This window comes from Helianthus annuus, chromosome 16 (assembly GCF_002127325.2).
Source record: "Helianthus annuus cultivar XRQ/B chromosome 16, HanXRQr2.0-SUNRISE, whole genome shotgun sequence".
Lineage (NCBI taxonomy): Eukaryota > Viridiplantae > Streptophyta > Magnoliopsida > Asterales > Asteraceae > Helianthus > Helianthus annuus.
The window spans coordinates 680,741-693,071 of record NC_035448.2 but is presented as its reverse complement, the minus strand read 5'-3'; the positions used below and the strand labels follow the sequence as shown (position 1 = coordinate 693,071).

At 32.4% G+C, this 12,331-nt stretch overlaps 1 long non-coding RNA gene across 1 annotated transcript; it reads left to right on the top strand.

Moving 5' to 3' along the window:
- Positions 1 to 365: 365 nt before the first annotated feature.
- Positions 366 to 2,897, top strand: LOC110917393. The gene is made up of 6 exons (XR_002580536.2): positions 366 to 541; positions 895 to 939; positions 1,591 to 1,839; positions 1,946 to 2,014; positions 2,085 to 2,153; positions 2,674 to 2,897. It is a non-coding gene; the product is annotated as an uncharacterized LOC110917393 (long non-coding RNA).
- Positions 2,898 to 12,331: the final 9,434 nt, after the last annotated feature.

Sequence of the window (12,331 nt, the reverse complement as noted above, 5' to 3'; positions counted from 1 at the left end):
AAGACATTATGTGTTTATGCATTTTTATGACTTTTGTGAACCTTTGACGACTAAATTTTCATTAAACAGATTCCTTAATTGCTAATCTCAAATCTATCTATACTTTCTATAACAGGAGAAACTTCAATGACATAAGAAAAGCTTAGTTGGCAGCCATAGAGGCTGTCCAACAAGGTTTTTCTTATGTCATTTTTACATCATAAACCTTAATATTAAAAGACTTTAAAATTCAAAGGTGGCCCACATTCAAATTCCAAAGGTTTGCCATCAAACCACTGCCCATCTCCAAAATTCAACCTATGTTATAAATTCAAACCTCTGCAATTAAAACAACTGTCCATTCAAAATTTTGGCTCCATTTTCAAAATTCAAACCCCCTCTTTCTCAAATATAGTTCTGACTCCATTTTCAAAATTTAAACCATAAATTCAGTCCCCTCACTCTCTCTCTCTCAAATCCAAAGTTTTTTGCCCAGGTGACCTTCAAGTTTTAGACAGATTTTTTTTCACCATTTGCATTCACTACGCTCCTGTTAGCCAAGGTTTGAGTTCCTCAATTCTTACTTATTTACAGCCGCATAATAATAAAAGTGCAGTGGCAAGCAAGTGATCGAATGGCAGCCGGATGTGATGTGAGAGGAAATTGGAGGGGAAGGGATGAATGATGGGAAAAGGCAAAGTGCTTTATGAAAAAGCAGTGGAAATGATGTTAAATAGGACAAAACGTTGTTGGAGTACCTTCCCAAAACTTCCAAATTTAATATAATACATTTTTAAATTTTATGTTTTCCTTTTTATATGATTTCGAGCACCTCAAATCATATTTGATTTAGTGTTATATTAAAGTTCTTAGTTAGTTATATTAAAGTTGGTTTATATATATTTTTTGTTTCAGGTACTGCAGATGAAGAAGAAGCTTTAAACTTGAATGCTCTTAATGGTATGATTTATTATTAATATTTATAGATGTTGTTGAAGTAGGAATTGTTTACCATGATTTGGTCATTAGAGTAAAGATCTGATTTACCATGATTTCTTGAATTCAATATAGTTTCTTGATTAAATCACATTTAACATTTCTATATTGTGTTTAATTTATGCACACAAGTTGTTCGATGAAATGCCAGAGTTTCTAAAGGCGCAATTTTTTTTTAATTCTTTGTAAACAATTTTTTATTTATGTGATTATATTAGAAATAAATGGCAATATCTTTCATTATAGGTTTGAATGTTGAAATGTTTGCACGCCAAGTGTTCGATTAAATGTCCAGGTGAAAAGTATTATAAGAAAAGATGAAAAGTATAAAAACAGTAACTTATGATCCAATCGATTTATTTTCTCTATATATAATGTTCAATTTTTTTTTGGCAATTGATTTTTTAGATAAGAGCATGTGATGTAAGTGGTGATGAACTATTATTAAATATTAATAGATAGTAAACTTCCTCGGTGTAGCAACATGTTTGAAGTAGCACAAGTCTTAAATAAGTGGTGATGAACTATTATTAAATATTAATAGTGTGTTATTCACTTCATGATATGAACTGTTATTACTTCCAACACTTTGTTATTATATTTTTTGTGGTATAGTGATGAAGATGATGATGACAAGGATAATGAAGAAGCACTAATGGGAGAGCTTGAATTAACAAGAAAGGAAAGAGCCGAGTAAAGATCTTGAAGATGAGGTTTACGAATCTTCACTCGCATAAGTGTTATCTCAGCGAGGGATTTTTTTTGTTATTTTAAGAATTTTTAATTTACAGTTATGATGATAATTAGGCTTTTAAATTGGAATTTTATCGGGTTGTGATGAAGAACTATTGTTTATTGTATAAGGTTGTACACCTTGAATCTCTACCTCTTTCGTTAAACACAAAATATGCCTGAATTTACTATATTTGAATAATTTGTTTCTCTGCTATTTTTTTTGGTGAAAGTACAGATCGATGAAGTGTTGAACTTAAAAGAGGTTGCGAATATGGCAGAAGGATATACAGGAAGTGACCTGAAGGTAGTATACCGATTCAATTTAGTTTGATTTGTTTGGTAATTAACAATTTTTGTTTCCGATTGGATTTCAGTATCATCCGGATGTGTGTAGAGGAAGTAACTGTGGGGTTCGGTTTCATCAAATCAACGAAGCTTACGATGTATGTTATCTCTTACTCTCACTCTTTTGGTTGAGTTTTGATGATTTAATTCCGATTTGATGAAGAATCCGTTAGATCAGATCTGTTTACGAACTATAGAATTATGAATTCAAATTTAATATGAAAAATATTAATATTCTAAAAGTTTCAACTTCAAATTTTATCTTAAAATTGAAAAAATAGCGATTGATAAAAGAAATTGAACATTTTTTTTCTAAAGGTAGAATGGGAAAACGAATAATTATGACAATTGTTTTTAAATGTGGACGATTATTTTGAGACAAACTAAATTGGAAACATGGACCATAAACAATTGTTTTGGGATGAATCAGCTGAAGTTAACTTTATGGTTTTACTTTACACTTATTTGTTATTGTTTTTTTTTCTTTCTTTTAATCTATTTATATTGGTTGACATAAGTGCTTAAAAGGTTTTATCTATTAGAAAGATTAACTAAATCTTTTTACTTATCTCAGCTACTACCGTAATATTAATATTTATGATATTTTTTGTGGTATAGTGATGAAGATGATGATGACGAGGATGATGAAGATGCACTTATGGCAGAGCTTGAATTAACAACAAAGGAAATAACTAAAAAGATGGCTGAATTTACTATATTTTTTTATTTGAATTTTAGTTATTAGTTTTGAATAATTTGTTTCTCTGCTGCTTTTTTATTGGCGAAAGTACAGATCGATGAAGGGTTGAACTTAAAAGAGGTTGCGAATATGGTAGAAGGATGTACAGGTAGTTACCTGAAGGTAGTATACCGATTCAATTTAGTTTGATTTGTTTGGTTATTAACATTTTCTTTTTTCCGATTGGATTTCAGTATCATCAGGATGACATAAGAAGAAGTAACTGTGGAGTTCAGTTTCATCAAATCAACGAAGCTTACGATGTATGTTATCTCTTACTCTCATTCTTTTTGTTGAGTTTTGATGATTTAATTTCGATTTGATGAAGAATTCGTTAGATATTTAGATTTGCATTATAGATCAGATCTGTTTACGAACAATAGACTTATGAATTCAATTTTAATCTGAAAAATATTAATATTCTAAAATTTTCAACTTCAAATTTAATCTCAAAATTGAAAAAATAGTGTTTGATAAAAGAAATTTAACAATTTTTTTTCTAAAGGTAGAATGGGAAAACGAATAACTATGACAATTGTTTTTAAATGTGGACGATTATTTTGAGACAAACTAAATTGGCAACAGGGACCATAAGCAATTATTTTGGGATGAATCAGCCGAAGTTAACTTTATGGTTTTACTTTGAGGTTGAGGACTTCCACTGGCAGCAGCATCAGCTGTGACGACCCCCGACCCACCCTGTACGGAATCGGGTGCCGTAAGCAGTCCAGTGGTACCGGTGATTATTTTTGAAAAACATTGCAGCGGAAATTTCATCAGGACCGTGAGTTAGGAAAAATATCAGAGTTTAGAAACACCAGATTTTTATTTAAATAGATGGAATAAATTCCATGTTTTACAAAGGTAGCTTTTAATAAAAACAATATTTCTTAGTTTGATTTAATTAATAAAATAAGCCACTTCTTGAAGTCCTTCAGTGCTAGACCAAATCCTTACTCCAATCTACTGTAATTACCTGAAACGCATTTTAAAAAGGTTTTGTCAGCGGGAAATACTGAGTGAATCATTCATTTTACTGAAAACAATACGGTTGTTATAATTTACAGTATTAAGAGCGATTACAATGTTTCTAATATCAACCAACTACCCACAGTATTTGTCACTCGACCATCCATTGGCTAGCCCATTTGTCCAATGGTGTCTGTGACTGTGGTCAGATCACCCCTTGGCCACCCGTTTGTCCAAGTGTGACGGGAAACAAGTAATGTATACAAAACCCCACATACCGGCTGTAATATGGTGATTACAAAGAATTAATCCCTGTAATTATAACTTTGAAAATAATTTGGAGTTTTGTAAAACAATTGATAAAAAGAGAATGACTCACTTTATAAGCATGCAAGATTGAGTTAACAAGCTTCTTGATTCTACTTCTTCCGATAATTAAGCATGCACTTTATTATTCTGGATCTTCTGATGATTTAATAGTTTGTTTGATTGTGAGTGTGTAGTTGGGAGTATTTTTTGGTAGTTAAACATATAGTTTAACAGAATGGAATACGTATTTGTGTAAAACTTAAATCAAACCTTAACGGTAGTCACGAGATTCGAACCTTAACGATTTCACAAAGTGTAACACTTTGGATTCCGTTTACCGAAATCACAAAGTATAGTACTTTGGCATCCGTTTAACGAACTCTCAAAGTATAGTACTTTGGCATCCGTTTAACGAACTCTCAAAGTATAGTACTTTGGCATCCGTTTAACGAACTCTCAAAGTATAGTACTTTGGCATCCGTTAGTTGGTTCCTGAATCGATCGGACATAACATCGCATCGGTGATTATTGGTTAGAACACCAACGTATAGAGAGAAGAAGAAAAGAAATGAGCAAAGAAAAATGAATCCTATGTTCCTATTTATAGGTAAGGAGTATGCCTTTCTTAGCTAGGAAGATTTCTTAATTATTAAGTTTCCTTTTATTTATTTAGTTTTTTCTTAACTATTAAGTTTCCTTAATTATTAAGTTTTACTTAACCATTAAGTTTACTTAACCATTTAACTAAATAACTTACTTAGCTTAATAAATCTTGCTTAAATTAAATTAGCTTAAGTAATCTTGATTAGCTTAATTAATCTTGATTAACTGGTTAATCTTACTTAACCGATTAATTAATCCTAATGGTTTAATCAAGTAATTTATTTAGCCGATTAAATAACGTGACTAGCTGATTAATTAACTTACTTAGCTTACTAAGTTTCCTTTCCTGTTAAGTTGTCGTGGCTATTAAGTTTTCTAACTCACTAAATTATCTTAATAACTAAGTTTGATATACTAGTTTAACAGCTTCCTGATTATGAGTTCTAATTTCTAGACACAAGAACTCGTATTAGTGTATTAACTCAATTCAACTTTAACGATAATCACGAGATAAAACCCTCACAACGAATGACAAAGTGTAATCACTTAAACATCCATCGGATTTACAACGGATGACAAAGTATTCCCCGAGTTCGGGTGGTACTTAAACATCCTGTCGGAATCACGACTAATGACAAAGGATAGCACTTAAACATCCCGTCGGATAGTTTCAGTCGATCGGAGATTGAATCGTAGCAGCGATTAGAGTTATTACCCTGATAACGAGCAGAGTTTAGGGATTTAGAGGGTAAAATCCCGAGCTATTATTTACAAAAATAAAAGCTGACGGAAAGAAAAGAATTGAACAGCGATCGAGTTAATACCCGGCATCGTAGCAGCACCCTGCTATACTAATGACAAATCAAACGAATGGTGTATGGATAGGGTTTAGCACAGCCTATAAATCTATTCGGACGCTACAAAGTGTTTGTAATGATTGAAAGAATTCAATGATGACCGAATAAATTCATCGTTTTCGAATTTGAGAGTTTCAAGGAGGCGAATCTGGATATTTCAAAAGATGAGACATTCCGATGAAATGACATAGTTTCCAAGGTGATTATGTTTAAGCCAAAAGATATATGGTCTATAGATTTTTAGAATAAATGTGAAGAACTTTTTGGAATTAGTAAAATTCTTTGTCAGGAGAAAATTTACCTTGATTGGTACCTAAGGAAGACTTAAGATTGACTGGTTCAAAATGAAATGAAAACATGAAAATGTTTTGTCAAATTATGATATGAGATAATCAATGTGCTGAGATGGGTGATTTGTAAGAATACATGAAAAGACAATAAAGTTAGTGTATTTTTGTCTTAATGCATAATTGTATTCAGTTGACTTTAATCAAAATGTTTGATTAAAGATAGGTGATATTTTGATTTATTAAATACCTTTTCCTTTTATGTTATCATAAAGTAGAATAATAAATAAATATAGATAGGTTTAAAATATCAAAACCCGTGGAAATTTTTGACAAAATAATGATATATGTTTTATAAATAGGTTTACCCAATATCCTAGAACTCACGATTATCATTTAAAATCAAGTGTGTTTAATTATAAGATTTTACAATAGGGTATTTTAAATCATAAAAGTAAAATAATAAATGTTTATTTTAATATCAAGCATAATAACATTTGAAATTTTAATATATATATATATATATATATTTATAAAAGTATATTTCTATAAGTATTTAATAGTTGTGACATATTAATCAAGATGAACATTTATTTATAATATGTCTTGTTCATAAATACTTAGACAATTATTTAGATAATTTTATTCGTCCCTTTAATTGTTTTATGAAAATAGGTCTTCTCTTTACAGGATAAAGTATATATATTTCTATATATATAATATAAAAATATTTTTATATATAATTGAAATTCACTAAATAAGTATGATGACTTAATTTATATACATTAAATAGTTATTATTATGATTGGATATTGGTTAGTGCTGCCTTGTTTAAGCATAGGTGATCAGTCCATGCCTAACTAAGGCTATGCTATAATATCTGTCTTGATAATAACCTTAATACCTAAAAATAATATTAACACCTACTATTATTAATATTTTATTACAAATATTTACCAAAAATAAATAATAATAACTAGTCATAAATTTAAACGAGATTAGCGCAATCTTCAAATTTTGGGAAAATGTCACCACAAGGTAATCGTAATCAAAGAAATAATTTAGTGAAGTCGAAGGCCAAGAAAGCATGTTATGGTTCAAGAGAATCGAAGTGCTTGTTGGGATTATTTCGAATTTGAATATGATGGCTTAAAATATCATATGGGACTTTGAATTGAATACGAAATGTGAGCAAGTTCAAACAATTGAACTTGGTTTAAACAAAACGAGTTCAAGAAAGTTCTGACATGGTTACAACAAAACCATGTATACCATTAAAAAGGAAATCGAGTTTTTCAAGAAATTTATCGATCAAATATCAAAGAGTAATCATTTTGCAAAAAGCGGTTTACAATGCAAAGATCAAGTATAGTAAAATGATATTTGAACTTTTGATAAAACAGCAGGTTAGAATGAAGCCCTCCAGTGGTCTTCATAAATCAAACGAACTACATGCGCAACAAACAGTGCATGTGTAACGTGCGGATTTACCAAGAAATGAGACAGATCAATATTCGCTATCATGAAAGAAATCCTTATGATGATCATTAGGGGAAGTAGTAAGGTCAAAGTCTATTCACAGAGGTCAGAATTTTAACGAAAGAAATATAAGAACTTTATCTGGACTTTCGTGTGATAACTGTTGTTAAGTGACATTACCAGGAAATGTCGAAATAAAATGAAAGAGGGGATTTGCAAAGGTATGTGATTCCTTTTGCAGTGCTAATAATTATGACTCAAATTGGATTCTTGTTCTAACGTACCTCAGTGAGATTTAGATCGTTTGTAAGATCATGTGGCAAAGTGCCGCTTTTTGATTAGGAGTTCTTTTACTGACGGAATTAGTATTGGTATCATCGTGCCCAAATTTATATTTTTCGAAGGTCTTGCCTTGGAAGTTGTGTGTGATAAACTTCGACGTCTGTGGACATATAATTTAAGTTTCATGTGTTTTCTTGTGCATTAGCATAACTTTACATGCTTCTTACGGGCGTTAATAGTTTATGGTAATGTATTGGAAATTCTTATATTTTTAATGGTTTTCCAACTTATAGAGTTTCCACTGTTTTATGTTGACGCTCGAGTTACGAGGTAGATGATCAAACGAAATAATGTTTGATATCGATATATATGTAAGAGATTCTTGATAAAGGAATCTAGATTTATTATCGACACATATATTTGTGCTTTATTCTTAATTATCAATCGTTATGGCTTTTGGAATTTCTTATAGATATACATATCTATATAATCGTATATTTCACATGCTCTAATAAACATACCCTTTATAAGGTTGATGTATTTAACAGATTCTTATTTCCAAAAACAAGTCTGATATCAGGCCATGATACTATTTAGGGAAATCTTGTCACTTGTTTGACATTTTATATACCCCATCTTACCCGGTTCGCGCCGGAGAGGTAATTTCAGTATATCTGGACAAGCTGGAGAGTCTGCTACACCATACCCAGTTGTGCCGGAGAAAATTTTTCTATTTTCCATAAATAGTATCTTTTCAAGATTTTAAAAGTGTCTCTTTTATTAGGGCTTTTATCCAGAATTAAGGAAATTTGTATTCCCATAACATATCTTATTCTAGACCAAATAATATCAATAAGCAAGAAGCAATTTAGTGCTATTGCCTGCTAATCGTCATTCTTATGGAATACCAATATCCATTACATTATACTTATATAAATAATTTACCTTAAAGTTTATTTTAAGGCAAAAGTCTTAAGTTCAAGTCTAAATATTATCCGGAGTGCTATCATATAATATTAAGTTTCTAATTCTCCGTTTAAACTTAGGTATTATTATAACACCTAATTGCGTAAACAAGTGGCTTAGCTTATACTAAGGCATTTTTTCTTATGTTCAAGTCTAACTGCTATCAGCTGTGCTACCATTTAATAGTAATCTCCTAACTCTTTTTATTTAAGCTTAAGTATTATTATCACAACACTTATAGGCTTAAAGCTGTGGCTTAGCTCTGATACCACCTTTACTGTGACGACCCCCGACCCACCCTGGACGGAATCGGGTGCCGTGAGCAGTCCAGTGGTACCGGTGATTATTTTTGAAAAACATTGCAGCGGAAATTTCATCAGGACCGTGAGTTAGGAAAAATATCAGAGTTTAGAAACACCGGATTTTTATTTAAATAGATGGAATAAATTCCATGTTTTACAAAGGTAGCTTTTAATAAAAACAATATTTCTTAGTTTGATTTAATTAATAAAATAAGCCACTTCTTGAAGTCCTTCAGTGCTAGATCCAATCCTTACTCCAATCTACTGTAATTACCTGAAACGCATTTTAAAAAGGTTTTGTCAGCGGGAAATACTGAGTGAATCATTCATTTTACTGAAAACAATACGGTTGTTATAATTTACAGTATTAAGAGCGATTACAATGTTTCTAATATCAACCAACTACCCACAGTATTTGTCACTCGACCATCCATTGGCTAGCCCATTTGTCCAATGGTGTCTGTGACTGTGGTCAGATCACCCCTTGGCCACCCGTTTGTCCAAGTGTGACGGGAAACAAGTAATGTATACAAAACCCCACATACCGGCTGTAATATGGTGATTACAAAGACTTAATCCCTGTAATTATAACTTTGAAAATAATTTGGAGTTTTGTAAAACAATTGATAAAAAGAGAATGACTCACTTTATAAGCATGCAAGATTGAGTTAACAAGCTTCTTGATTCTACTTCTTCCGATAATTAAGCATGCACTTTATTATTCTAGATCTTCTGATGATTTAATAGTTTGTTTGATTGTGAGTGTGTAGTTGGGAGTATTTTTTGGTAGTTAAACATATAGTTTAACAGAATGGAATACGTATTTGTGTAAAACTTAAATCAAACCTTAACGGTAGTCACGAGATTCGAATCTTAACTATTAAGTTTCCTTAATTATTAAGCTTTACTTAACCATTTAACTAAATAACTTACTTAGCTTAATAAATCTTGCTTAAATTAAATTAGCTTAAGTAATCTTGATTAGCTTAATTAATCTTGATTAACTGGTTAATCTTACTTAACCGATTAATTAATCCTAATGGTTTAATCAAGTAATTTATTTAGCCGATTAAATAACGTGACTAGCTGATTAATTAACTTACTTAGCTTACTAAGTTTCCTTTCCTGTTAAGTTGTCGTGGCTATTAAGTTTTCTAACTCACTAAATTATCTTAATAGCTAAGTTTGATATACTAGTTTAACAGCTTCCTGATTATGAGTTCTAATTTCTAGACACAAGAACTCATATTAGTGTATTAACTCAATTCAACTTTAACGATAATCACGAGATAAAACCCTCACAACGAATGACAAAGTGTAATCACTTAAACATCCATCGGATTCACAACGAATGACAGAGTATTCCCCGAGTTCGGGTGGTACTTAAACATCCTGTCGGAATCACGACTAATGACAAAGGATAGCACTTAAACATCTCGTCGGATAGTTTCAGTTGATCGGAGATTGAATCGTAGCAGCGATTAGAGTTATTACCCTGATAACGAGCAGAGTTTAGGGATTTAGAGGGTAAAATCCCGAGCTATTATTTACAAAATAAAAGCTGACGGAAAGAAAAGAATTGAACAGCGATCGAGTTAATACCCGGCATCGTAGCAGCACCCTGCTATACTAATTGGAGATTATTTCTGCTATAACTCGACGTATATTTGGAGTTTTTACGTCGTTTTACTTTCTGATTTCGAGTCCCAAGGCCTGCTATTTATACACAAAATTTGACATGCTTACGGACCGTAAGCCTAATCCCTTACGGTCCGTAAGGGACACCTAAGGGTCATAGGGTTGCCACGCGTGAGACTAGGCTTGCTGAGTCGACGTCTCCTTAATCTTAAATTTTGACAACGAGTTATAAGGATAATCATCGAGTAGGGAATACCCCCCCTAAGTTTTAGGGGCCCTGATCCTGATTTTGATTATTCTGAAAATTTTAGGGATTGTGCAGAATCATTTGGGTGTTTCAATTAGGGTTTCCTTATTGGATAATTATCATACTAAATATTAATTTTAGTGAGAGTTGTTACATCAGCAGACATATTCGAAGTGGTCACAAGAGCTCTCTCTTGATTAGGTGTAGCAGGTGCAACAGGTTGGGCTGGAGTATGTTCACTATTGACCCTAGGTTTGGTACAGTTTCTTGCCAAATGACCTGGTTCATGACAATTGTAGCAACGAAACTCAAATGGCAATTTTGTTGGTCCAGTAAATGTAAGATCTTGCCATTTGTTTCTCCCGGTTTTATTCACAAAATTTTTGGCTCTAAATGCTGCCATAGCCATCTGCCAAGTTATATCCATTTCTTCTACATCTTCGGGATGAATTTGATCTAAGTCATCAATAGAAAACTTAGGAGGATTAAGTTTACCAGCAGCAAAAGCATTCAAGCAATTTATGACAGAAGCAACTATATCAAGATTTTCCTTTGACTGTTGCGAGAAGAAAGCAATCATCTCGTTTTAGCAGCGGGAGTTGACGATGCAGCAGCAGTAGCATTAGCAGAAGGTGGTGCAGCAGCAGCAGGTGCTGGAGTTCCAGAGTAGTACAGATTTGGTGAGGTAGGAGCAGCTTTAGCAGAAGCAGAGTTGTTGAACATTTGAAAACCAGCGTGAGACACAAAAGCAGTATTATTGCTTGATGTCGAGGGTGTTGCAGTGAATCCTGCAGCCAACATGCTATTCTTGTAATTTGTTTCTCTTTGTTTATCATCTAGCTCACAAGCCTTAATGTGAGAAATCATTTCAGATAAGCTACATCTTGCTAGATCCTTGGTTTTCTTTATCATTGCGACGTGATGATCCCAACTTTTTGGTAAAGCATTTAGAAGCTGCCTATTAGATGAGGCATTTGATGTGTGCATTTCCTCCATCTGCATTTGAGTAACCAACTTAACGAATCTCTGAATTTGATTATCAACAGTCTCTCCATATATATGATTAAAATTGTTGAAACTTTGACTCAGCAGATTCCTACGACTCTCTTTCATATCTTCATTGCCTTCATAGACATCTATCAATGATTCCCACAATTCCTTAGCAGATTTGCAAGTGCGAAAACCGATAGCAATGTCTGGTCCCAATGCCATGGTCAGGTAAGAAAATGCCATATCATCCTCCTCAACAATCTTAAAATCTTCTTCAGTATACCGATCAACAGGCTTTTTCACTTTCACACCAGCATCAGTAGGACTATCCATCATAATTTCTCTTGGGCCTCTTAGAATACTACGCCAGATTTTTGCATCTTTGACCTTAACATGTTTTTCGAAACGCCACTTCCACTCAGGGAATTCATTTCCATCTAACAACCGGGGAACACGAGTGGTGGTTCCAATGATAGAATCCAATTCTTGATGCTTAGTTATAGCTGCCAGGTCAACACTTTGATTACTTGAAGTCATTGTTACTCAATTACTTAATTAATTTACTAATTAATTAATTATTTATGTTCAAAAGTCCAAGAGTCCAAAGT